At 48.1% G+C, this 26,851-nt stretch overlaps 1 protein-coding gene across 1 annotated transcript in view; it reads right to left on the minus strand.

The window, feature by feature from the left end:
- Positions 1–24,987, minus strand: part of LOC115342224 (collagen alpha-1(VII) chain-like) — a 141,690-nt gene extending 116,703 nt beyond the window's left edge. The window contains exon 1 of the mRNA XM_041123929.1: positions 24,897–24,987. The gene's annotated coding sequence lies outside the window, so the exon portion shown is untranslated. The remainder of the gene's footprint in view (positions 1–24,896) is intronic.
- Between the last annotated feature and the right edge of the window lie 1,864 nt (positions 24,988–26,851).

Genomic DNA, 26,851 nt, shown 5'->3' on the forward strand with positions numbered 1-26,851 from the left:
CCTGTGGCTCCAGCTGGATCTCACGCATCCCTTGCCCCAGGATCAGCCATGCCAGATGCTGCTAACTCCATCCACCAAATATCTATCCCTGTTGCACATAGACACAAAAACTACATTACAGAGCTGTGTCTGGGCACGCATACATAGCTTTCCCAGGGGATCTGTGCGGATCCACGTCCCAACACCCACCACTGTGCCACAGCACATGTCACACAAGCAGACAGACCCTCTGCCTCGTGACCTAGCGAAATCTTGACAGTTGGAGCCAAACCTGACAGAGGGAAGCAGGTCTCAGATGTTTTCGTACAAGTCTCCTGAAAACAGCCAGCTGGACAGAGGAAGGATATGCTATTTGCTGTTCCCTCAGAAAGACTGCAGGCTGAGCATAACCTTATATTAGCTGGCAGAGAACACAGAGGGGCACCTCCTTACAAATGCTCCAGCTGAAGTCAAGGCTTCAGCTACATCTCACCTTACTAGACATCACTGGAGCCAGCCCAACACCCGCCTCAGGGCTCCTGTTCATGGAGCACTGCCAGGCACATCCCAAAATCCTATGGAGAGAGATCCCAGCAGCCCCACAAAGAAATCACGCTGAGATGTGTAATTGAAATACAGAGATTGGCCTGAATGGAGAATTAATGGGAACTTCAGGATGTGGAAGCACCAGAGAGACTGGCAGGAGAAGGGTATGGAGATGGTCCAGATATTGATGGCACCAGCATTAACAGGTCACCGAGATCCCAGCACATCTACATACAATTTTGCACGATATTTGGATGGTGAAAAACAAGGCAGAAACTGCACTGACTAAAGCGAAGGATAGATTCAAACCATTGAATTTTGGTGGCAAGATGAAAAATAAAAATAAGGGCTTGAGGCTTAAGACACCAGCAAGGAGGCAAAGGATGGAGTAAATCCTAATGGCTCACAGAGGTGGAGAGCAAAGGTCACAACCACAGCCAGCTCCTAAAAGGTACCGACAGCTCATGTAAAAAAACCTCAGGAGACAGGATGAAGATGCAATAGCTGGTGTCAATTAGAGGGTCTGTCCATTTTGCAAGCAAATGTGTTCATAATTCACTACCAGGGAAATGCCAGTTCTCTCCTTTGGCTTTGAAATGTTCACATGGAAAAGCCTCGTCGGGGCATTTCTGCAGCCCCTCTCCCGTGATTAGGCACCATGTGCTGCAGGGGAGTTAAAGACATTTTCAAACCTCAAGGAGAATGGTAGATTTGGATGGGAGGAAAAATCTGGTTAAACACGGGTTGTTCCTTGCTTGACAGAAATAAGCCTCAGGGGGTCAAAAGTTTACAGTTTCGTTTTTAATGGAGTTAATAGATTTTTACGGTAATTGATTTCTCTCTAAATCCCTTGAATACAGATTTTAAGCTGTTTTCTTAAAGAAATATGAATGCATTGACTTGTTGTCCATCTCTAGGACATGTTTGTACCTACACCTTCACTAGCCCTCCTGGAATGACAGAGTGATGCAGGCTGGATCCAAGAACCTACTTAATTTCAGCTAAGAAAGGGACACAGGCATGAAAATGGCCCCAAAGCGGTGTGAATACCCACACGAAGAGAATGACATGAAATGGGTGGACGTGGTCCTTCCCAGCTCACACCAGCTGAAGGACCTGAGTATGTTCATATGGAGTTAGTGCTCCTGATCCACACAGTTAATCCTGAACACTTTGGACTGCGTTAGTATAATCCTAGTTTAACCTCAGAGGTGTCCAAGGGGCTTTCAAAAAGACTAAGGAGAGCATTTTGCATAGCCCCCATGGTTTCCCTCCCCATATCCTCTATTGCCACAACATCTGGGCAATGCCCTGGAAAAGGACACCGCCTTGCCCAGGGCTGGTAGGTCACACAGAAGTGGGGAAGGAAGCCCAGCTCCCCAAAGAGCCATGGTGGGGCCCTGGCATTCAGTCATCGTGCAGATTTGGGGAAGAAGGTGCAATGGTCCCTGCATGGCAAAGATGACCACAAACACCTTCTAGGCTTCTGGTTGTGGTTCTCTCCATGAGGGGCTAAATGAGGTTTTGCCCACATGACAACCATCCCCTCGATGCCCCAGGTGGCTGCATTTGGCTGCATGTGCTTTTTAGACCAAAGCTTGAATTCTGATCCAGCACCAACCTGGGTCGAGATGTGACCAAGATGAACATCCCGGAAAGAAGCCAGAAGAGCCAGGAGGAAGCTAGAGGAGCATGGGTTAGGGTGTCCCTCATGAGGGTGCACACACAGCAGAAGCTGTTGGTGGTGGTGCGGTGACGGTGTTGGAGGCAAGGGATGACAGCTCTGATGGCCAATGGACCTCCTTGGAGGCCCAAGAAACACCGCGTCCTCAAAGCTGCAGCTCCCCTCTACTTCCGAAGATGCATCGAGGAGGACCTCCCTCTCAGCTCCAGGCAATTCTGCCATGAAACAGGAGGATTTTAAAGCAAGGAAACCTTTTCCAAGGAGCATTTTTACCCACATGCTGCAGCATGGAGCCCCTTTAAACAGCAGTGTCAGCAATCATGAGAAACTGCTGCTCCTTGCAGAATGGGTAAATGGCTCCCCTCCCTCTCTCGGAGCAAGAGCTTTGAGAAAGTGTTTCGTTGGGTCTTTTTTTTTTTAATAAATACCATTGATTTCCTGATTTAAAGGGGTTGCACTGAGTAGTAATGTTTAACAGAGATGATGGGGAGAGAAGGGGGGTAAATCTTGTGAGGCTGCTCAATAAAAGAAGATGAAGTGAGAGCTGGAGGAAGCTCATTTTCCGCTTCGGCACCCAGCTGAATGTGCCTGGTTTGTTCAAAGGCAGTGACCCACAAGGGCTGCTGGCCTCCCAGTCCCACCAACTCAAGGTTTAGACCCCAGAGCTGTTGTTTCCCCAGGAAACGTGGTGGGGAGATGAGGGCCATGTATAAAAGCAGCTGGATTAACATCTCAATAGGTCTTCTGAGAGCGTGGCAAGGGTTAGCCATGACTATCCTCTGGGGTGGGAGACGAGACGTGGGGAGGTTTCTCCCCATCCATCCGGCTCCAGCACAGCTCCAATATCCTCCTGCACAACTCCTGCAGTTGGGAGGTCACTGGGGTCACACAGCATGGAACAAAGCACAGGTTAGGATTTGCTCAGATGTGATAGAAACAGCAGGTTAGGGGCAAAACTTCATGGAGGTGAGACCTCCTTGGATTTTTGGCCATTTCCTACTGGGGAGAAGGCAGCAAGGCTGATGAAAAGTTGACAAGTAGCTGGAGATAACTGGCAGGTGACAGCTCTTCCCCTGGTATGGGACAACTTGCAGAGTCATGTCCAACTGGGGCTGATTTTGCCATCTTCCACTTCCTGCAGAAATTATCCAAGAGGCATCTGGGAGCATTGGGTGGAGCATTTCAGCTTAGAAGCACCAAGGAGAAAAGCAGAAAAATACCTTATGAGTCCTGGAAATGAAAGCTAGACCCTCCTCTCCTTTCCTCCACACCATGGTGACTCCCCACACATCAGGTTTTCATGTTAACAATAGCAAAAATACCTTCTTAGCTAAACTTAGAAACCTTTCCAAGCAGAAAGTTACAGTCGGATGGTGGTTGTAAAGACTGTCTCCAGCCAGCCTCTTTCTTCCTCTCCAAGAGACCCAGTTTGGGGGGGGGGGGGTGGGGGGGGGGGGGGCAGAATTCATGTTTTTCCTTGTGTAGCTGTTGCAAACAGCAAAGGAGGGTTTGCCGCCCATCCCTAATCTCTCCTTCTTCCAAGAAATGCCAAGAGCGCAGTGAAGGTTTGGGGTGGATAACTCTGAAGGAGAGTTTTGCTGGAGATGACTCCTCATTGGAGGTCTACATGAAACAAATGGCCCTACTTCAACCCCAGCGGCTTCCCCACTGGGCTTCTGATCTTAATACAGCCTTTGATAACATCACCTGGGCATGCACCAGCTGAGAAGCATCACAATGGGAATCCTACTTAAGAAATGAATAATACACTTGAAAGGGAAAAAGCTAAAAGAGAAGCAAGTAATAACGGGCAAACAGTCATTGGGTACATTCCCAGAAACAGGGAACACCTGGAAACCAACTTCTTCCTGCCACCTCTGTCCAGTTTAATGCTCAGCTTTGAAAACAGCCACCCTGCTTCTGGCTCCGAGGCAAGGGGAGATCCCTCATCATGCGTGGCAGGGGGACACGAGCTGCCCACCGAACAGCTATCACAGTTTTAAGGATATTTGCAGTTTCTTCACCCTACTGCCACCTGGAGCATTCACCAGACGATGCTTGTTAATCTGTTTTCCCATAACGGAGGTGAAAGGTCTGCCCCACGGGATTATGTATTGGCAGAGTCAAAGGCAATATTTCCAGGTGGGCAGGCGGATGTTACAGACAAGGAGATCAATGGATGGGGGGGATGGGGGGGTGGGTGGTGTGGAAAAAAAGGGTTAGGAAGTCAATTGATCAACTGATTGACTGCTTGGCTGGCAGCCAGGCCTGCATTTCTCAGGTTACTCACACTCAGGCTGGATCTTTTCCAGGAGGTTATTCACATTGCAAAGTGCTCCTTAGCATGACTGAGGGGACTGGGAGCCGGGACAAAGAAAACAAAGATCCCAGCCTGAGGTCCCGCATCCCCTGGGAGCCTCTTGGTTTTGTGGCAGGATAAATTCTCCCAGCAGATTCTTGTTGCCTCTGGACCGATGACATTTCACTGCCTCCAGCCCATTCGATTCGCTTTGCTCTTGCCAGGACAAGGACCGCGGCTGGAGCAAGCAAGGGAAGGAGGGCTTGTGCATGGGACTTGCACGTCCCCATCTCCTGCTCAGGACCCTCTGTGGGCAGCCTGACCCTGCCAATCTACTCCTCCAACCCCACGCAACCCCACAGAGACCCCCCCCAGAACCTACAGCCGAAGTCTATGCCTCCTGCCCTGGTCAGGAGTCAACCTCAGTGCCGTACCAGAAGCCCACGATAAAAGATTTCCCCTAGGGTCTATGCTTGTACAAAGCCTCCTGTGATGAGGATGGGCCCTGAATCTCCCCTGTAGCCTCTTGACAGGATCATGATGCAAATACCAGCTGCCCTCTTGTGTTGACGGTCCCCGCTGAAAGGGATGGAGCCACCATAATTCTCGGCTTCAGTTTCTATTAAGCAAGTGAAACCCTTCCCAAATGCACCTTCCCATATTTCCCTGGCATTTTCATGCTACTGAGATGGTGCAACTAGACAGGCATCTTGATCTGGACTGTTTTTGTCTCCCAGGGCTCATGTGCAGCACTGGCTGAGTTGCTGGAGCACTGAAGCAAGTGTGTTGTGACAGACAGACATCTCCCTAAACAGACAGCACTGGCATAATTTGCCATTTTTACGATATGCCTTTTTTTTTTTTTACCTCTCTACAAACTTGCCATCTGGTGCAATCATATTTTATACCCACCATAAACTGGTGTTAATGATTAAGAAAGAGAGAACTGGCTCCCCATATCCACCTAGAGGTTAGGCTTTTATGGACCGACTGCACAAACAAAATCAGTTGATGAGGTGCTGAGGGGTACGCTGATGGGCAAGTTGTACAAACAGGAGGGATCAGGCCATGGCAGCAGTGAAACCTTCCCAGAAAGCACTTACCCGTGGCACAAGGTAACAACTTGGCCCCTGCCACCAGGATGTCTGGGTGACTCTGGCCCACTTGCACCACTCACTCCTCGGGGGCACTGCAGGATGCTCCCACCGAAGCCCCCGTGGATGCAGCTAAACCCATTTTGGACAATTCTCTCTGTTCCTCACGCTCACCCAGAAGTTGCTGCTGCGTCTGTGCTCCCTCAAGACACAGGGGAAAGAGGATTTATGGACAGAGAATTGGAGAGGCTGTGCCAGAGGCACCCACTCCCCAGCCAGGGTAAGAGCATCTTCCCCCAGGCAGGGCAAGAGCACCCAGTCCCTGAGCTGGAGCCCTCAGCAGCCAACCCACAGGGTCCGTGGGAGGATTTGAACCCAAATCTCTCACTTTTTACACGAATTTCTGCCTTCCACTCGAAGGTAAGGCCCGAGATGAACACATCACCCAGCTTTCACCACCACCTGCACCACCTCCCAGGCGCTGCAGCAAGCTCAAAACATCACTCATCCCAGCAAACAGTCACGCTCTGCAGCTACACTCATCCATCCTTCCCCCGCTCCCCGGACGGGCTTTCCGTTTACGCAGACCTGCGCTGCCTGGTCCCTGCCACCTACGAAATGGTTCCTCCAGGGGAAGTCCTTTTCCAAAGCCCAGACCTGAAAGGTCCCCGAATTATATCTTTGCTCTGGTTCCCTCCGGCAGTGGTTGCAGGTCTGCTCCCCACCATGGCTGCAAAGTCTTGGGTGGTGATGGGGTGACCTTTCCTATAAGCAAGGGGACATCATGCCTGCATCGCTGCCTGGGGCAGGGGTCCAGGCAGCCAGACAAGGGAGTCAGACATGTCCTGCTGTACTTCTCCTCCTTCCCTTGTCCACCATCTGGAATGAGCAGGGTCAGAGGAACAAATCTGTCCGGGAGGCACTATTTGGGACAGGAAGATCTGAGAACAGCTGAAACATGAGACAAGCTGTGCTTGGGAAAGGTAGGTGGAAAAAGCAGACAAGCTTTCATGCACATAAATCCTCCCTCAGTCGTGAGCCTCAGTACACCAACATTTAAGACCAAGGAGAGCTGACCGGAGCCGCTCCAGTGAGAACCTCCCTGAGCAGCTGCCATTCAAACAGCCTCTGGAGAGGAAATCTCACCCCAAAAATTCCCACTCCTGCCCTGTATAAGCATCACATCCTCAGCCAGACTAAGGACAGTGCCAGGACCCGCAAGTGAAGACGTGTCCCCATATTCACGTGCCAACCCTTGAAACACAACCTCAAGCACCTCCTGGCCCAACACATCTCCTCATGCACAACCTGGCCTAATGCTGCTTGGGGCACTGGCGAAGAGATGTCTGCAGAAGGGGCCACATTGCAGAAGCACTGGGGAGCCCAAACAGCATCACCCGTCCCCTTTCTTCTCCTCCTGACGCATGCAATAACGTGCTGCGCAGAGTAATTTCTGCAGACTCTATCCTACAGACCAACTTCTTTACTAGAGCCACAAAGACTTTTCAGACACCCCATGAATCATCTGCCTGGTGGATAATTTTCATCTCTCCCCGGAAGAAAGGCATTTTCTGTAATTCTTGATTGCAAGCAGAAATTACATTATTTTGGGCCTACGATGGATAGCAGCCAAACAAAATTGTTAATCACCGCTGTTCCCTGCGAGACATCGTTTCAGCATCTACAGGGGGAGGCGGGAATGGGCGGACTGATGCTGAAGGATCTCAGTCACTGTAACCGCTGGTGTGACTAAGGCAGGAGAACCTGGGTTGTGTGACTTGTTGCTGGGTCGGCAAGACTCCCAACTCAGAGCTGCATGCACGTGGTTTGCAGCCGAGCGGTCACCACACTCATTGCAATGCTACAACCTTTGGAGACCTAGTCTGGCTCAGCTGTAGGAAAGCAGAATCCCACCCTGAAGTATGTAACTTCTCCCCTTGAAATCATCCGACTTCCCCAGCCAGGAATGGCCCCAGACCAACCCTTTCTGCTGCTTCTCCCATAACCCACTGAAATATTCATTTTGTCTGGAGTTATAACCAGTCCCGAGGGGGTCTGCTCTGTTGTTGTTATAGCTTTGATCCAGGACTTGCTTTCAGCACTTGCTATTTTACCAGCATCCACTTCGCACAATCCAACTGAACAAGATTAGAAGAAAAATAGAGCTCCTTATTCCACTGGTGAGAAGTTTACTGGGGCCAGATTCTGCCCATTGCAATGCTTGGACCTCCTGGGTGCATTAAAGGAGGCAATAGGAACTGGCTTCCTCCCAGAAAGCCTCAAAAAAAAACCCAAAACAACCCACCATGTGCTGCACACGACAGCACTTCTTTACAACCTCTCCCTGCCTGGGAGACCAGCTGATGCCCCTGAGCCACCTCCTATCATGGGAAGTGCAAAGTCACCCCAAAATTCAGATTTCAGACAGGTTTGGGGCATCTCAGGCACTTCCGAGACAGCGGCAAGGGGTTCGCTTGTGCAATGCATTGGGAAGCCGGGAGGCAATTTGCAGCCCCGGGGGCTGCCACCTCCTCATCCTCCCCATGGCCCCCGGCCCACTCTCACATCTTTCACACGCCGCGGTTCGTTTAACTGCAACCCGAGAATGGGGAAAGCGGGAAAAAACACAACAGAACATAGAAAACCCGATACCTGGACAGATGGACAGCTAGTTACAGGAGGCCGGTGCTGCTTACCTGGGCAAAGCTGCCGCGTGTTGGCTTCTCCGCGCAGGCGAGAGGGTCCGACAACCCCAGAAACGGGCGTCCGCGTCGGCCGGGCTGCAGTGAAACTCCCTGCACGCTTGGAAGAAGTTATGAGGCAGGAGGAGGGGCCGCTCCGGGCATCCCCCCCCTCTCCACCTCCGAATCCTTCTCTGCGGGCCAGCAGCTGGGACCGAGGCGGCGGAGGGGAGGCTGGGACAGGGGATGCCACCCCACACGCTTTCGGCAGGAATGCGGGAGTGAAGAGGGGCGGGGGAGAAAGGGAGAGGAGGAAAAAAAAAAAAATCTTTACCTCGTGGGCACAAAATAATAATAAAATAACTGGGATGTTTGCAAAGGAAGGGGCCGGCTTGGGGAAAGGGTTGGGAGGGGGAGAGAAAGTCTCTGTTTCCAAGGGACCAAAGGGTCCAGGTTGGTTATCAGCACCTGGACATGATGGGAAACACCAGAAGTGGGGCACAAAACTAATTTATGGTTCAAACACAGCGGTCTGACAGCGCTGCGTGGGTGCTGGAGGGGTATGGAGGGGCATGAGTCAAGACATCACAAATGAAATCATGATTGCACTTTATTTGTCTCATCTCACAACAGCAGAGAGCTTTCTAAGAGATGGTCTCTTAGATGGAGGATGTTAGCAGTGATATGAAGAGGCAGCAAGAAACTGAGGCACAGGGGGTGAGGGAATGCAGGTGTCTTCAGCGTCCAGTCCCCGGGTTCAAACATCTGGGAAATGACCCCAAAAAGGACACAAGTGCCACACTTGCCTTCTTGGCGTGGGGACGGTGGGGTGACCACAAAGCTCTGGGTGAGATGGACAGACTCTTTCTGCAGGGCTGGGAATGGGTGAGACACTGGAGGATGAGGCTCCCCGCTACTGGGAGGGAGATCAGCCCCAAACAGGGTAGCAGGAGCACATCCGACATCTCACCCTTACGGGAGCAGAGGGACCCCCAGCTCCAACCACCTCCTGCACCCATCAAAGCCCGAGGAGCTGCACCTCACAGCAGCCCAGCAGCAGGGTGAAATCCCCCTCCAGCCACCCTGAGAGCTTGTACCTCACAAATAGAGGAGACTTGAGCTCAGAAAAAACTCAGAGGAAGAACCAGGGACCCCACATTCCAAACAACAAGGAGTTTTGCTGCTCAACATAGGGGATCACCTGGGGCTCCTTCCCATACCACCGGTTATTTTGCAGCGCGTGGGGTCCTGGGAACTCCAGACCTGATGAAGACCAGGTCTCGCCCTGGTACGTACTATCTACCCCTGCAGCTAGCGATCCTCTGGCCAAGAGATAAACAGGCCAAAAAGGTCAAAGACAGAAAGGAAGAGTGAAAGACAGGAACAGAAACACACCGGCTTGAGATGCAAAATGCGGGGGAATCCCAGCCCCATCCCGACCCTGAAGGTCCAAATGAAGCCAAAGGGGATGGGGGGGCATGAACAGGAGGTACAAAGTGCCCTCAAGGCTCCACATTTTACTGCTTATGGGACCATCGCAGCCCCATTAATAAATAAGAGTAGTCTCAAATGGCTGCTAAAAGACATTTAAATTATTAATCAGCCCATGCTTCCAGGTGTTTAGGCACGGGTTTAAAGGTAAGGATAGGTGCAGTGCAGCTCTTCCCATTCCTCGGCACCAGCTTGAACCCGCAGGGAAAACACTTAGGCTGATGTTTTCCCACTCCAGCAAAACATCCCAGGAATTAACTGCTTCATGTCCATATATGCTTACAATTTTTTCCTCGCACTCAGATCATTCCTGCCTGAAAACACTACCCAAAACTCTCCAGGATTACACCACAGTTTTAAGCAGTAGGATTGCCTGCAGATCACAGACTTCAGAGGAGCACTCCATAAGGCTCAGGCTTAACAATTGAATCTAATTGAACCATATAAAACTCCTAAATCCCTGAATGCCTCATTATCGGGCTGAATAGGCTTAATTGCAATTGTATCTGCATTCAGCAATTAAATCTATTCACAACCCCATAGCGGGGCAATCAGGAGATGTTTGTGCCACGCTGCTCAAATGCATTTCCAGCATGAGCAGAGCTCCAATTGCCATTTGGAGGTACCTGAAGTGATGGCAGGCCACCACGTTGTGGTTTTAATCGAGCTCCATCGGGGTTTCTCCTGGGCATATTTGGCTTCTTGCTGTTCAGTAGAAATGCAAGGAGGAACCCGATGGGCTCTCTTGCCCTTCGTTGTCTCCAGGACACTGACAACAAGGCAGCGTGCAGCGTGATGCAGGTCAGTCTCATCTACAACCTGCAACAAGAGTCATGGTTCTGATGATTCAGGCTGTCCTACGTGTCCAGACCTCATGGTCGGCTTCTCCGTTTTCTAGTAAAGAGTGAACACATAGTGCAATGTTGTATTGCACCATTCACAGCAGATTCCTTTTCAATATGGAAAGTGTTGAGCTTTCCCTCAGTTATGGGATTTTTCTCCTCAGACTCAGCTAATTTATTCTCTCAAAATCATGCATGTATGAAGTTTCTCAAACAGAGATATCCCCACACCAACTTGATCAGATAGACCTTGTTCCTTCAGGCAGCCAGAGACCTCCCAGCCTGTATAACCCACCAGGCTATGACAGCAGGGATCAAGGGGGATGACAACTAAGTGTCATATTTAAACTCATATTTAATTATGACACCTCAAAAGAGACCTAGTTAAGTGCTTTGGATATACAAGTCTGCACTCAACACAAGAGCAGAGCTGTAACACTCACGTGCCTTACCCTGGCTTTAATTAATGCGTTTGGCGTTCAAGCACGGCAGGACTAAGGAAGGAAAGCAGCCCTGCGGAGAAGGACTTGGGGGTGCTGGTGGATGAAAAGCTGGACATGACCCAGCAATGTGCGCTCGCAGCCCAGAAAGCCAACCATACCCTGGGCTGCATCAAAAGCAGCGTGGCCAGCAGGTCGAGGGAGGGGATTCTGCCCCTCTGCTCCGCTCTGGTGAGACCCCACCTGCAGTACTGCCTTCAGCTCTGGGGTCCCCAACATCAGAAGGCCATGGACCTGTTGGAGCAAGTCCAGAGGAGGGCCATGAAGATGATCATAGGGCTGGAGCACCTCTGCTGTGAGGACAGGCTGAGAGAGTTGGGGTTGTTCAGCCTGGAGAAGAGAAGGCTCCAGGGAGACCTTATTGCAGGTTTTCAATATATAAAGGGGGCTTGTAAGAAAGATGGGGACAGACTTTTTCATAGGGCCTGTTGTGATAGAAGAAAGGGTAATGGTTTTAAATTAAGAGGGTAGATTCAGACTAGATATAAGGAAGAAATTTTTTATGATGAGGGTGGTGAAACACTGGCCCAGGTTGCCCAGAGAGGTGGTCGATGCCCCATCCCTGGAAACATTCAAGGTCAGGTTGGATGGGTCCTTGAGCAACCTGATCTAGTTGAAGATGTCCCTGCTCATTGCAGGGGGGTTGGACTAGATGACCTTTAAAGGTCCCTTCCAACCCAAACCTTTCAATGATTCTATGATAAACTTGTAACACCAGATTGATCTATGTGGTACATATAGGTGCTAGCTGAGGTGGCAGAACAGCTGAAATTTCCCATTCTCAAGCCTAATTTGCTTGGCACTAGCTCAGGGATCTCTGCAGGCACCTGCACCATGTCCACATTCAGCTCCTCTGTCCCATACCACAAAGATGACCACCCTGAGCAACAAGAAGAAACCAAGGGTGTCCAGCATCTCCAGCTCAGTGTTGGGGCTGTTGAGATGAGGCTCATTTAGCCCATAACCTGTTTGTGTGATGGGCCACCTTTCCCCATGGAACTGGTCTCAGGCCAGATGGTAGTTTCCTATTAGGCTGTTGGGCAGTAGATGGGTGTGATGTGAACATCTGGAGCTGAACGGTGCTGTATGTTGTTACCAAACCCTAGAGCCAAACAGGTTCCATCAAAAGGATAAGGCAGGGGTGAAGAATGAAATTGCTTCTTTAATTGTCAAAAAAAAAAGGCGGGGGGGAATATCAAACCCAGGCCAAATGAAAATCATAAAAATAAACTGTGCTGAAGCATATTTGGTAGATTTCCAAGAGAGGCTTCTCAGCTACTTGAGCAATCAGCAATATTTTAAAGCAATCAAGTGAGAGTAAGGGAAGGCAAACAAAGAGGATCATTCATGTGCAATCGTCACTTGCCTTAATGCCAACCTTTCTGGAGAGGAAAGACTTTCCATTTTCTAAAGTTCAGGCTTAATATTTAGCAAAATGTCTCAGCACCTACACATAATTCATCAGGTAAAAGCTGGGAAAGGTTCAGCAGTGTTTTCTGATCCCCAACCACCTCTGCCTTGAAAAACCTATAGAAAGGAAACCAGCCCTTGTTTCTCATGCCCTTGTCCTTCATTAGCCTGAGGTCTAGAAAGCAGCAATGGGGCCACTGCAGACACAGCAGTGCTCTCATGGGCCTGAGAGCCTGGACACAGTCCTCGGAGGCAAACAAGAGCTTGAATAAAGATGCTACGTGAGGTCTCATTCAGACCAGTTGTGCCTTGAGGATTTACAGTTCCCAGATGGTTCTTATCACTCCCACATCAAGATAAATGCTCTCATTTGATAAACCCAGCCCTAAAATCAATGGCGTAGCTTTTCCTCTTGACCAAAATTAGCCTCCCAGTTGTTTTCCTTGCTGAGCTTTCCCACTTTGCTGCCACCCCTTGCAGATCTCTCCCCTCTGTTCCTATCTGCCACTTTGCTCATCTTGCATGAAGGTCCTTAACAGCTTTGGCCTCTCCCTCCCCTTCTCTAACTGCCTTTCCCCAACTTCCTAGGGCAGCTCTACATCCCCAGAAAGGCCCACCATACTTTAACCTGATCCTGTGTCCATTGAACTCAGCAGAAATAGTTCCCCAGGACAAGGACACTGATGGCATGTCATAGCTCCAAATGAGGAGAAAAACAGTTGCAAACATTGGGACTCATCTCCACTGACTTGACCTGTTTGAGTCATGCATGCTAAGCCTGATTCAAATGAAAGCACACTGGCATCTAATGACACCTGAGATACCTTTAGCTATCTGGGACATTGACTTGGTCACTTCTTTCATGGTTCTTTGTACCTCTGCACAGCCAGACTTTTTAAGAAGCACCTGGACAGAAATAAACCTTTTCTTATTTCACTCTTAACTCCTCTCTCAAGAAGGACCAACAAAACCTAGGCAAAGAGGGACGTAGAAATGGAGAAAAGCTGACCTTGCAGAGAACAAGTCTGCTCCTTGTGGGATCACCTCCAAAGCATGAGGTTGCACTGAGACATGAGGTGACCCAGGACTTCTGCAAGAGAGGCACTTAATACCCTGTAGACACTCAGTACCCTCAACAAAGCTGGCAGGAGGGTTACTGCCTTTTTGTAGTGACCATGCCCAGGGTAGCTACATGTCAGATCCCATCCTCTTCCACCAGCACCTAGTAGAGCTGTCACCTTGAATCACTTCCAGCTGCTTTCACCAGTCCTGTTTGTCCTCAGCCTCTCACAGGAGCTATGACATGAGTAAATTTTAACCGTTTTTCAATGGAAAACTGTCTGGGCAGCAAAAACCTATTATTTAAGCTTACTAAAAGTGATAATCTATCTCACTAACCAGCATAACACGGCCAGTAGAGGCAGATGTCCACAGCTGAGCAGATGTGGGTGCTGAAGATGGGACAACTCTACAGATCTTTGACAAATTATGATTATGGTGGCTTTCCTGAGCCCATGTACTTTTGGAAATGACCCAAGTGTTAACGCTAGAGCTTGCACCAAGGTTAAAAAGAAGAGAAGCCTAGGGAGCTGCCTGACCTCACTGCGACCACACAGTGACCTCATAGCGAGCTCACAGTGACCTCATCAGGAGATGTACCTTGTTCCACAACCCCTTGCAGATTCTGAGAGCCACAGGCAGGGGCTCAAGGGCAGAAACCATGAGATGCTGTGGGAGGTGGTATAGGGGTTAGACTGACTTTCAGCGTGGGATGAAGAGGTTGCTGGGTGGAGAGGGTGGAAAGCACCAGCTCCTCTCCCTGGCCATCTCCTGCTGGGTCACAACAGCCACAGGTTTTGCATCTAGTTTGGTGCCCGCTCCACTGGAACATAGCTCAGGGATGGAGGGAAAGCACTGGGAAACATGATGAAAAACATGGGGGTGAAACATGGAGCATTGCTTAGAGATAACAAAATACACACATACAGGTGTAAATGGGATTACATGAAGTGGGTCCTCCTGATCACTGCAGTTTTAACTGGCTCTCCCTGCAGACACGTTTCACCCTTTCATTTATTTATTACCATGCTAAGATTTTTCTCATTTTGCAAAGAAAAATGCCAGTAGCAACATGAAAGATTGAACCAGTACCCATTGAGACAACAGCTGCCCCCCTTAAAGCAGTGATGTGGTTTTGGAGGAGAAGGGGATTGTTTCCATTCTTTGGAAAAGTAATTAAAGAATGAGAAGATATGACCAAACCTACTTCCCTGCACTGTCGGCAGCAATGAGCCGCATTTGATCTCCAGCATGAAACCAAGCGCAGCCACTCACCGCGGGATATCAGGGCAAGCGTGCACAGGCAGATTAGTTAAAGGAGGCAGAGGTTTGGTATGTGACACCGGTACTTATCAAAGCGTGACCCTCATTCTGTGCCCTGTACAAGATATATTGCAAACAACTTTAAATGTTCCCACTCTGTACTATTCATCAACTTTAAAAAAAAAAAAAAAAAAAAAAAAAGAAAGAAAGAAAAAGAAAAGCCATGCAAATGATCTCCTTTTGACCATCAGTACATTTTAGGTTTTCTAAATTTAGAATGACATAAATCTCACAGGAAATGTGGTTTTTCTTTTTAAAAAACAGAAATAGCTGTTAGAGTACATCACCAGGGACCCTTAAACATGTGTGTTCAGGAAAATGAAGGCAAATCTATATCACGCCATGCAGGACTGGAGGGCAAATCTCCTGGTAGCGCTGAACCAGTGGATAAATCACAGCATAGCATCCAGAGACACTGACTCCAGAAACAGGAGCAGCACATCTGCATCACATCTGCATCACTAATTGCCAGGTTGGGATGTGCTGGTGCCAGTCCCAGAGCTAACTGGGGATACTGGTGCAGAGCTGCATTGCAATTCAGAGATATGCTCCAAGTAGGCATGGTGGGCAGGTGGCAAAAATATTGCCAGGAATGAAAAAGTGACCTCATTTTGATAACTGAGCACAGAAGCAGACTGAGCTCCAAATTTCCAACCCAACATCATGCCCTCTTGTCTCAACTATGCAATGTTTTTTAGTCCAAGAGGTCCTGCCTGGCATCAGTCCTGTGCACAGTCCCAGTGGAGTCCTAGCAAAGATGGCCCCTATGGGAAGCAAAATGCCAAAAAAGAGAAGTTCAAGAGAATTTGTGCTCTCGAGATGGCTATGCATCATGGTTGCAGAAACCATCGATGCTGCCAGATTGTGGCAGCGAGGTCTGGACTCATCCCATTTCAATGAGGAGTCCAGTTCAGGAGCCTAGTTGCTGCCAGGACTGCTCTTCAGTTTGGGTCACTCCATCATGGGAGCAGGACAAATCTGGGCAAAATTCTGCTGTTAAAAAAATATGTAACTTTGGCTGGAGAAAAAATCAGAAGAGTTGAAATATTTAAAGTTTTGTCCACGTGATATATTTTCACTTGCCATTTCATGCCCATATTTGAGTCCAGGACAGGGAAATCTATCATTTGTAGATGTTCCCATCCTGAAACCAACAGGATCCTAGTCCCTGAAAACATCCTTCAGCAGCACAGCAACACACAGAGAAGCTGTTAATACAGCACTATTTGCAAGTGGTACCTTTGCCCCTTGCTGTTGTACAAAGGTCTTCCTTGCAGAGTTAAGGAACTGAGGCTGATTACTTTCCCACTCAGGCTGGAGATTAAGACCATTTTCCCATCTCTTCTGAAAGCTGTTTTCTCAGACTGTTTTGCTCTATGAGCTCATTTTAGTCTGGCACACAGAGCCAGATAGTATTACGCTCCAGGAACGGATATGATTTGCAATTCAGTGCATTAGGGACCACAGTAATTGCAGAGCAGGGTGACCCTTTGCTTATAATTCAGCAGCAATTTTGCCCGTCCCGCTTTTGTAATAGAATAAAGTCACGTGCAGCTATTTATTTCAAGCCATTTGCAGTTAGTCAAAAAAGTGTTCAAAATTTGCCTCTTCCCTTTTTACCATTTACTAAATAAAAGAGGAAATAAACCAAAGAAAAGCCTTCAAAGAACTCAACTGTGGTTAAGCCTGTAAGTACCTATAAGTTAAGCCTATAAGTACCAGCCAGACAATGAAGTGCAGAGACCCAGCCAAAAACTTCCCCTTGACTCTGCCCACATTTATGCAAGCACTGCAATATTATCTGCTTTAAATATACAGAAATGTTATGTATTTTAAGCCAAATAACATTAAATAGATATATGTTGCACAGATGGGGAGATTAAGGGCTTAGCTCCATGAGCAAATTACCGTGGTTTAACAAAACACAATGCACAAGCAGAGAGGAAGCCTTTCAGTAAGAAAATGCTCCTAGGCCAGTATATATGCAAGGGGAAAAATGTTATTTTTTAGGCAGAGAGGAAGAGGTATGAGCTCATCTGCTTTAAATCACACTGGCCATGGGCAGTGCAAGATCACGCACACAGGAATACACACAATTATTTAGGCTCAGCTGATGCCCAACGACTTGTTAAGACACAGTGGGTTTGGTGCCTTTGCCTAAAACCAGGCATTTAGTGCCTTAAGAGGTGCCACGGGGCAGCCGAGACATGCACACGTCTTGTAGTTATGTCTCAGGAATTAGGGGAGGCCTCCGCCCTCCTGCAGAGGCTTTTGGAGGCCTGGAGAGATAATCCAGAACCTGAAAATACAGTAAATATTTACATGTTCAGGCCACTGAACCCATCCCCATGTCTGACCCCTGCGGCGCTGGGATCGCTGACAGCTAATCCTCCAGTCTGGCATGTCCTACATCACCGCCATAGGATGGATCACAGGTGTCTGTTGTGTTGCTGTGGGCACTATTTCTCTTTAATTCATTAAAACAAAACCAGAGAAGCCCATGTTTCCCAAAAATCCTTACCATCGGCTGTTGAATGTTAATAACTAAGCAGCGGCCACAAGGACCGTCCCTGGAGATGCCGCTGCTGCGACACGCGACAGCTCCTGCAGAAAGCAGCAAGGCACCAGTGGACCACTGTTGTCCCCACACTTGCAGAAGCAGTGTCCACAGCCTCTTTATCTAGCGGTATCCCACCCTGTTCCTTGGGAGGATTTCAAATTTTGAGCCATTTCACAATTTCCCCGCCTGCAAACTAGAGTTTTCCAAAAGAAATGCATACGGAGCACAGCTTGAAACGTTTCAGGTTTTCTTAAAAAAGAACATGATCTAACAAATTCTCATATCTGATAAAATGCTTCAAACTTCAGTAATTGTAAAGCAAATAAATGAAAATGATCCTTTCAGAAGGCAGCCACACAGCACTCTTTCACTTTTCCCTTTGCAGCATCTAAACTCCTAAGCCTAATGCTCTGAGGTGTTGTTTTTAAAAAAGCATGATTTTAAAGATAACCTCATCATCTCTGGTGGCCTGAATTACAATTTTGGATATCTGGGAGCTGGTAAGAGACTCAGTTACAGGGCAGAGAAGGACGGCTCTTGCCCAGGGCACTGGGTATGCTGGGGGCCCCGTTAGGCTCCATTAGCACAAGTCACTCCAAGAGTCGGTGGGAGAGAAGACAGATACGCAGCTCATCTTCTGCATGGGGCCCTGCGAGCTTCGTGCTTGCTCTGACAGGCAATACAGCACAGCCAAAGGACCGATCAAATGTCACTGAACTGTAATATCACTGTTTCGGTTGGGAAAGGAGCCCCAGAGGACCGATTGCCTTCTCCAAGGTGAACAGACCCAAATCTCCAAGCATGTCCTCATACATCATGCTCTCCAGCCCCTGACCAGCTCAGTGGCCTCCACTGGACCTACCCCAGTATATCAATAACCTTCCTGTACTGGGGAGCCCAAAATTGGACATCGCACTCCAAATGCCATCTCACAAGTGCCAGACAGAGGGAAGGATCTCTTCCCTGGCCCTGCTGGCTTCCCTCTTACTAATGCAGCCCAAGATGCCTTATTCGCTTCAAGGACACACTGCTAAGCACAGCGTCCACCCATCCTTGCTCATTCTGCAGGGTGTTTTTTTTAAGCTTTTTATGTGTATTTCTTGGAAAGGAGGCATGTGCTGGTGTGTTGTGTCTCAGCCCAGGGCTCCCCATTTACAGAGATCACATTTTACATCAGCTCCTTCCCCCTCGAGCAGCAGACGCTGCCTGTACTTGACAACCTTTCCATCCATATCTGTCCCACGCCAGCTTAAAATTACAACTTCAAAACTCATTTTGGAGATGCGGGGAGAAACAGGGGAGCTCCTGGGCTTTTTTGTATTTAATGTTGCTCAGCAAGTCCATTTATCTTCCCTGTCAAACCACACATTTCAGCAGCATGCAGCCCCTGCCATTCCTACACCTGAAAGGAAAATATTAAACACCTGAATACTCCAAGACCTTAGAGGCTCCTCTTGTTCTAGGATATATGTATGGAAGGGGTGGGAAGGGTCATGCATCTCACTGTCTTCACATATACCCTGGAGAAGGGCTGGGAAGTGACTCACCAAGAAGCCAGTCCCTGCAGGATGGGGAGGGCAGCTACATTTGCCCTCAAATTTGTGCAATGAATGCATACTCAGTCCAGCACCCACAGCCTGGTGCATCCTGATTGCAACCAACAGATGTTCAAGTTTCACCCGATGAGGGTATGGTCCCCACTGGAAGCATCTGAGCACACACATACACCCCTGCCAGCAACATACACCAGGTTCAACTGCTCATGTCCCACTTTGCTCATCATCAACACCAAAAAGTCTACCATTCCTCTGCCAAGTTTCATGGTAATCCCTGCCCAGACCTCTGCTTTTGAGGGAGAGAGGGCTGGAGGCACCAGATGTTAGAAATCACAGCCAGCCCCATCTCAGGGCAACACAAAACATCTTCCAGTCCACAGCAAAACTGTACAGCAAGGGAGGTGAGTCAAGATGACGGCTGAAAGCAGAACCAAACCCAGCAAAAATCTAAGGTTCAACATTTTAATATCTCACATCTTCCCCGTGCATTGTTTGGAGCACATGAACCAAATCAACCACTTCCAGCCTGTGCCAGGTCACAGGCTAGCTGAGATGTTTTCAACAGGCAGCAAACAAAACACAGCCTGTACATACTTTCTTCTCGTACCCATTCTGCTTAGGCTCAGGCTATTAAAGCAACTGTAGCATGGCACTGGGGGCTGCCAAGGGGTTATGAAATATCTCCTCTCTGGACTTCTAGTTCATCTCTGCTCAAAGCTGAAATCCATTAGCATCTATCAGGTATTTGATGCCCCATGTGAGGGGAATCCAGTGGCTAAGATACCACCCACACATAGATGGTGATGGACCAAGGAGGAATGGTCCCCCAATATCTGATAGGAAGGCCACTCAAAAGGGAAGAGAACTCACCCTGCTACTCCCTCTAAATGCTGTCTGGACCCAGGCAGGCTGTGCAGCACTTTGTTGTGAAAAGTCAAAAGCATTATCACATCAATAGAGTACATGCTGGGTCAAACCAGACCCTCGTGAAACCCTCTGATGGATTGTCACCTCTGGATCTAGGCTAACACCACACAGCACAGATTTGTGGGTAGACTTCCCATGCAAACCTTCTCTCCCTAGAGCAGATCAGGTTCATCAGTTACCCAGCTGAAGAAGCTTTCTTTTCAGTGGCAGACCTATAGGGTGCCAGACTTGCCCTATACAGATATAGAGGGCCATACCTTTGGGCACTGATGTTCCCATGTCTGGTATTCTGTGATACCAACCCAGCAAGCACTGACCATGAAGAATGACCAAAGCAGACCCCTAGAACCATATATGAAATGGTTTCTGCCTTCAAACCAGTGTCACCACAAGCACTCCTTTCACTGGAAAGGTGAGAGATGACAAGTGTGAAGGGCCACTGGCCTGAATGGGCCTCCAGCGAATTACCTGGAGTGCCAATGCGGAGCATCTCTTGGTGCTGCTGAGTTTACTGTGGGGAAGAAGAGGACATTTATCTCTTGTGATGCTAAGCCAGATCTCCAGATTGGCATATGGCTCTCTCTGGAGGTACCCACATGCTGCCTAGAAGCCGTCAGGATGCTCTATAGTTCCTATCCCAGCATGATCCTGCCCTCCCCACAGGCAATTCTGCATTTCCCTCCCCATCCAACCTCTGCCTTTCTCTTGCAGTGTCACCCGGAGCTGAAGGGACCATCCCTTTGCTTTCTGTTAGAGACACCTGCAAAGACATCTTCATATGTCTCATCCATCCCTTTCTGCTGTTGTTAAAGGGCTCCGAGTCTTCCCTCAGTACCACAATCTTTGAAAACACTCTCAGAATGATTTACCCGCGGGAACAAAGCAATTATGGTCAGTCTATTTGTATACCTGTATCTTTGTTTTTTTGCCATCTTCCCTACAAAATTCCAAGCCAAATTTTACAGAAATCAACAGCCAGGGAGGGTCTGTAAGTGTCTTGGCCTAAACGTCCCAATACCATGGAAGGGAAATACCCCTTATTAAATTCCAGATGAATTAGAAACCACTTGTTCAGTTAAATCCCACAATGTGGAAGGCATATGTGCTTATGCTGGCCAGAGAAAATGCCTTGAGATTAAAAAAAAAAGTCCTCTAAACAAGAAGTTACTAAATAAATGAAATTAAGCCCGATCAGAAGAAACAGGAACCTCCCCCATGCCTACCCCTTGGAAATAATACAGAACACATTTCACTGACTGTAGCTGAATGCTCTGCAAGAGGTACAGGGAAATACCCTGTGGGGATATATTCCCTTGCCATCAGGATAGCACAGCAGGAGGGGACTGGGAAAGCTGGGCTGGAGACTCTGTTATACTGGTCACACATCCCATTTCAATTACTGGCACTGTTTGGTAGCCCAGTTCACTCTCATGTCAGGCAATCGGATACACGGCAGATGTTAGAAACTGGAAACACAGCAGTGAAGAGGTGGTAAGTGCCAAGACTACACAGGGACAGCTATGTGGGGAGCGTAACATGCTGTTTCCTCATGTGATGGCAGCATTTTGTGTTTCCTGGCGGTGTGCTCTCCGTTAGGGACATCTAATCTAAAGCAGTCGGGTGGTTTTCACCAGACGAGGATGTGGTTATGGTATGCACCTACTCTGTTCATCCAGTCTTCAGCAAGGCAACGCGCACACACTTGGTAGAAAAAGAAGTAAGACCTTCTCTAACTCAGATACGAATGCTTGTCCCAATCTTGCAAGATGCTTCAAGTCCAGAAAGTCACTGTCTTTCAATTCCCAGTGGTCACCACCCACAAAGATCCATGGGTCTTAAAAATGACAGCAACTGACAGATCAGAAGAGTAGGGGATAAAATACGCAGTAGATCGTGGCTTGCTTGGAAGTACTTTCCTGAGTTCATTGAAAACATAGAACCAACTTCTAAACACCTCCAGCCAGATACGGACCAATCGCTAAGATGACCAAATTCCCCCCAAATATTAGTGAAAGATCTGACGGTTTGACCTTATTCATCAAGATCTCAAAATGAATGGTGAGTGAAGGAGAACCTGTCTCCATTATGAGCAGAGATTGAAATGAATGTAGCATGCCTGGTCACTCAAAAATAGACCTTTCAGCTTAAAATTAACTATCAGCAGTCCAAGGCTGGAAGGCAGCAAGATGCACTGTCAAGTTGCCTCAGATACAAGCCATGTGTAATTTGATCATATTTTTCATTATTTAGAGCAGACTTTTAAAAAAGTCTGTGTCTCAGCTAAGTTTTAGGTAAGTTCCAGCAGTTTACACAATTTTGAGGACAGGCATAGAAGAAATTAGCATCTTCTTCATCTGAAGGGGGACAGGGAACAAAACCCTTCATGGTTCAGAGGTGTTGCATTGGGAGTCACTGGGCTACATGCAATCCCACAAATTGGTAATTAGCACCCCAGCAATTAGTATCCTTGCTCTCATGGACATGCTCATCATGCGACACAGTTGCACCACTGTCCAGCTGCCCTGTCCCTGCTCCCTCCGGGCTTTTATTGACCGCAGGCTTATGTCGCGGTAGGAAGCATCAAGCCCCTTCCACTACAGCTGGTTAGGGTGGGTGATGGGTTAGGCTGGGCTTAACTACCCATGAATTGTAAGTATGGCAGCCTGCTCAGAGATGTCTAACCTGGTGGCAATGACAAGAAAGCAGGATAAAACACTACGCTTTTGAGCTATGGAGCATCCTTCCCAGACCATTTGGCACTTTGGTGCTAACACCATGGCAGGCTAAGAGTTAACAAAGGGTTTTCTTCCCATAGTGTAGCAAAGGCAGATTTCGTGCCTTCGGCAGGAAGCTCCTTGGTCTTGTAGTGGGAGTGTTCAAGAGCTGTGTCTGCAGGACAGCGGTTTCCACATGGGATCATGAGTCTGGAAGCACAAATGGATGTGGGATCACAAACCTAGGAGTGGGATCACAGAGGGAAAAGTGTGGGCAGCAGGAGCGTACAAGGGCCTTGCAGGAGCAAGTGAGTGTACAGGGCAGTGCTGTGCAGTCCCTTGTATTCTAGAAAGCAAGCAAAGACCTACCTAAAAATCACCACCATAATTTTTTCTCAGATGGGAGCACCCACAGTTTACAAGGCAAGAAAAGGAAAAGCTTTTTAGTGCATCCCAAGAGCAACTCCGATACTCATGCCTCTGCAAAGTGAGCAAAGAGGAGCCTTCAGTGCTCAGCCTGCCGAGGTGTAACTAGTGAAAGGATGCCCAAGTGGTCAGATAACCAGGTTGGGTAGCTCTGCTCAGCATCATTAATTTTTCCAGGAGCAAAAGGGAGCCCCAAAGCACAGCAGATTCCTGTCACAGCTGCGTTCACCCCAGATGTCTCTCAGAAGGAGCAAATCCTCACCTTTCACCTGGGCTGGCATTTCTATTTCACACTTGCACATACACACCTGCAACCCGACGATCCCGTGGAAGCACTTAAAGGTAACAGTAAACTCAAAGTGATTGATCTACAGATAATTTACCTTGGCAAGGAGGGCTACAAGTCAGCTATCGAGTTACTGACAGACGCTGCACTCCCATATGCAGGAATGAATAGCTTTCCCGGATACTGGCATGTCTACAGCATGAAGAAACTAAATTATTAGGAGCAAAGGTAGTGGTGCCTTAACATAGAGACCGACGAGGACATGCTCTAAAAGGACCCCAAAACCATCAGCCAAACTAATGTTCCCTCCAACCTGCATGTGGTCAAATGCAGCTTTATTCTGGATCATTTTGTCAGAATTAAAAGAAGTTGTTGAGAGAGAAAAGAATAAATGGCTTCTTGCGTTCTTGTCTATGTTTCTTGAACAGAGAAAGGGTGTCCTCTGTTATCAACCCTTCCTGGGGTCACGGAATGGCTCTTGGTGTCACTCTACCATGCAAAGAAGTGATTGTGGCTGCACTACAGGAATTAAATGGACAGCAGAGGTGAAAAGAGGGATAAAAGCCATTTATGTCATGAAACACCACCACGCTGAGACTGCTACTTTGGAAGAGAAAGAAATGGGGGCAACATAAAACTGGGTGCCACGTATCTAACTCTCCACGTGGTCGAGACCCGTTTGACCACATACCTTGCATGGCCGAAGGGTGGGAGATCGCACCATCTTCTCTGGCCTCCCACCACTCCTCAGCCGGGCACGGGAAGACTGGGCATGCCAAACGGCTCCACGGCAGACTGGTGGGTTTGGCTTGGGCAGACTGGTGGGTTTGGCTTGCTCCTCCCCACAGCTGGGGACCCTGCTCACTTGCCAGCCCCTGTGATATCACAGCTTTGATGACAGCCACCTAACACAACGTTAGTACAGGACCCCAACTGCAAGCCAGGTGCAGCTGAGAGCTATACAGAGATTGCAATTCTGACTTATGCAAATAGAAAGAAGAGCCAGTGATCATTAAAAATAATTAGAGCCACTCTTATACATGAGATTTTTCGCCTCCACTTCAGGTTTTATGTATCCCATAAATATTAGGGTGCAAGATTAGATCTAATGCGGGGGGGGGGGGGGGGCAAATTATTCCTAAATGTGCATCATACCCAGTACACATCTCCTGAATCCAAGTGTCCCAAAGAATATTTAGGGGACCTCACAGATCTCCTCTTTTTTTCCCTTTCCCAAATGTGTTTTGCTAAAAGTAGGATTTACAAAACTGAAAATTCATTAGAAGGTCACAGTATAAAACTCCAGCACAGAGACAATAACAAGATACAGAAGAGCCCTCACTTTCCCCCTTTGCAATATTTTTTGCAGTAGTCTGAATCAAAATGAGTCACATTATCTCATCTCCTCACTTTGGACTGTGACCCACAGTGACTACAATATAGCTCTTCCATTTTCACTTACCTTGTCCATAAGAGACAAAATGAAAGGGGAGCATCAGAATTTCAGCAACCCACGCACCTGTAATGCATTTCAGACTGCTTCTTCCTCTGAAGCCTCGCCAAAAACTGAGACAGAGCTCGAAAAGGGAAGATGAAAACTCCAGCCTCTCTGGAGGACACACTGAAAATCCTGCAGACACTGGGAAAACTAAGATAGCTGAGAGTCTACCCTGCTGACTCTCGTTCTGCCAGAGAGCTGCAGCTGGTGCCAGTGAAATATTTATGCAAAGACAGCAGATGTTGCGAGCAAAGTATGAAGAAAGACATGAGAGCTGCAGTATTAGTTTGGGGCATCTAGTGCAGCGTTTGCTTCCTACAACGGCCAACATCAGATGCTTAACAAGAGTGTAAGAGCAGGACAAGCACATAGAGACACCTCCATCCTTCCAGCCTCCAGTGACCTATAGCTTAGGGACCTTCTGACGGACAGACTGCATCTTGGAAATGTCTTTGCATTCAATACCCTGTACAAACCTTTCTTCTATGAAACTTCTTACTCTGGAAACCATTTAAATTTTTAGCATTCCCAATGTTCTGTGGCAATGAGTTCCACAGGTTTACTACATGCTGCATGAAAATGTTACATCCTTTCATTAGTTTTCAACCTCGATCCCGCTTGTTTCATTTGTTGCTACTCAATTCTTGTATAAGAAGAAATATTAATTTTTTTAAAATCTGGGAGAAACATTGCCTATTTCTTCCATATAACCGCTGCCATCCCTAAGGCTTGGGAACATTTGTCTGTACATCAACGGCAAGATCAGAAATAACATTTAAGCAGCAACAGTGCAACCTGGATAGTACTGAAGTGCCTGTGCTCATGGAGAGACTGAAGAAACCTGGAAGATCCACATGAGCATCTCTTAACATAGAGGGCAGCTCAGTTCCACGCAGACCTTGGCCCAGCAATAAATGCAAATGTAATGTTGACCCAGCAATAAATGCAAATACTTAGAGCCCCTGGAAATCCCCAGTGTCTGCCTGGCATCAGCCCCTTCTCAGAGACCTTGCAACTAAGCAAAGTCCACAAGAGCACAGCATGGCTGGTGCCCCAGGAGAGCTAAGCTCAGCTCTCCCATATGCATCACAGATGATGGCTAGGGCTCGAGTCTTCAGACAGTCAGCAAATAGGCTTCCCTTGGGGTTGAACCGCAGGGAAGCTTTACCATGAGCCCAGGAGACAAAGGGCAGACTGTAATTCATGTACAACTGGAGAGGAGACTAAGAGCCCCATGCTAGCAGCAAGCATAGCCTTGCTGAGAAACCCCCACCAGCTTTCCCACTGCCTTCAAACCATTCTCCCAATCCATAGACTCATAGAACCATAGAATCATTTAGGTTGGAAAAGACCTTTCAAGATCATCGAGTCCAACCATCATCCATGCCCACTAAACCACATTCTGGAGTACCTTGTCTACGCACTTTCTGAATACCTCCAGGGATGGGGACTCAACCACTTCCCTGGGCAGCCTATTGCAATGTCTGACAACGCTCTCAGTAAAGAAATTTTTCCTAATATCCAACCTAAATCTCCCTTGCCGCAACTTGAGGCCATTTCCTCTCGTCCTATTCTCCACCCCTCATCTCGAGGCAAACAAGGATCATTCACAATCCATCCACCCTCACCAGTGCAAAAGCCCACCATAACTGCCCTGTACAAAAGAGGAAATAAATCTCAAATTGTTCATTTCAGTTAAAAAAAGGTATGAGGGAGCTGCTATACTGCTAGCTGAAGGGTTAAATGTGGTGCTACCCAGAGATAGCTCCTTTCCTAGCTCATCTCCTAGCTGCTGGGCTCTGGCCTGTTTAATGAAGATTGATTGCTTTCAGGAGGCCACCTCTGTCTAGACTGCCTATGGCCCCTTTTTATTACCCCCACCCACGCAAGTGAACCCAGGACCCAGGCACGGAAAAATTCCAGGCAATGGAGCAGCAAGAGAATAAATTGAGTTTTCTCAGAGCGAACAGAGCCAG

Source organism: Aquila chrysaetos, chromosome 5 (genome assembly GCF_900496995.4).
Source record: "Aquila chrysaetos chrysaetos chromosome 5, bAquChr1.4, whole genome shotgun sequence".
NCBI classification, from domain to species: Eukaryota; Metazoa; Chordata; class Aves; order Accipitriformes; family Accipitridae; genus Aquila; species Aquila chrysaetos.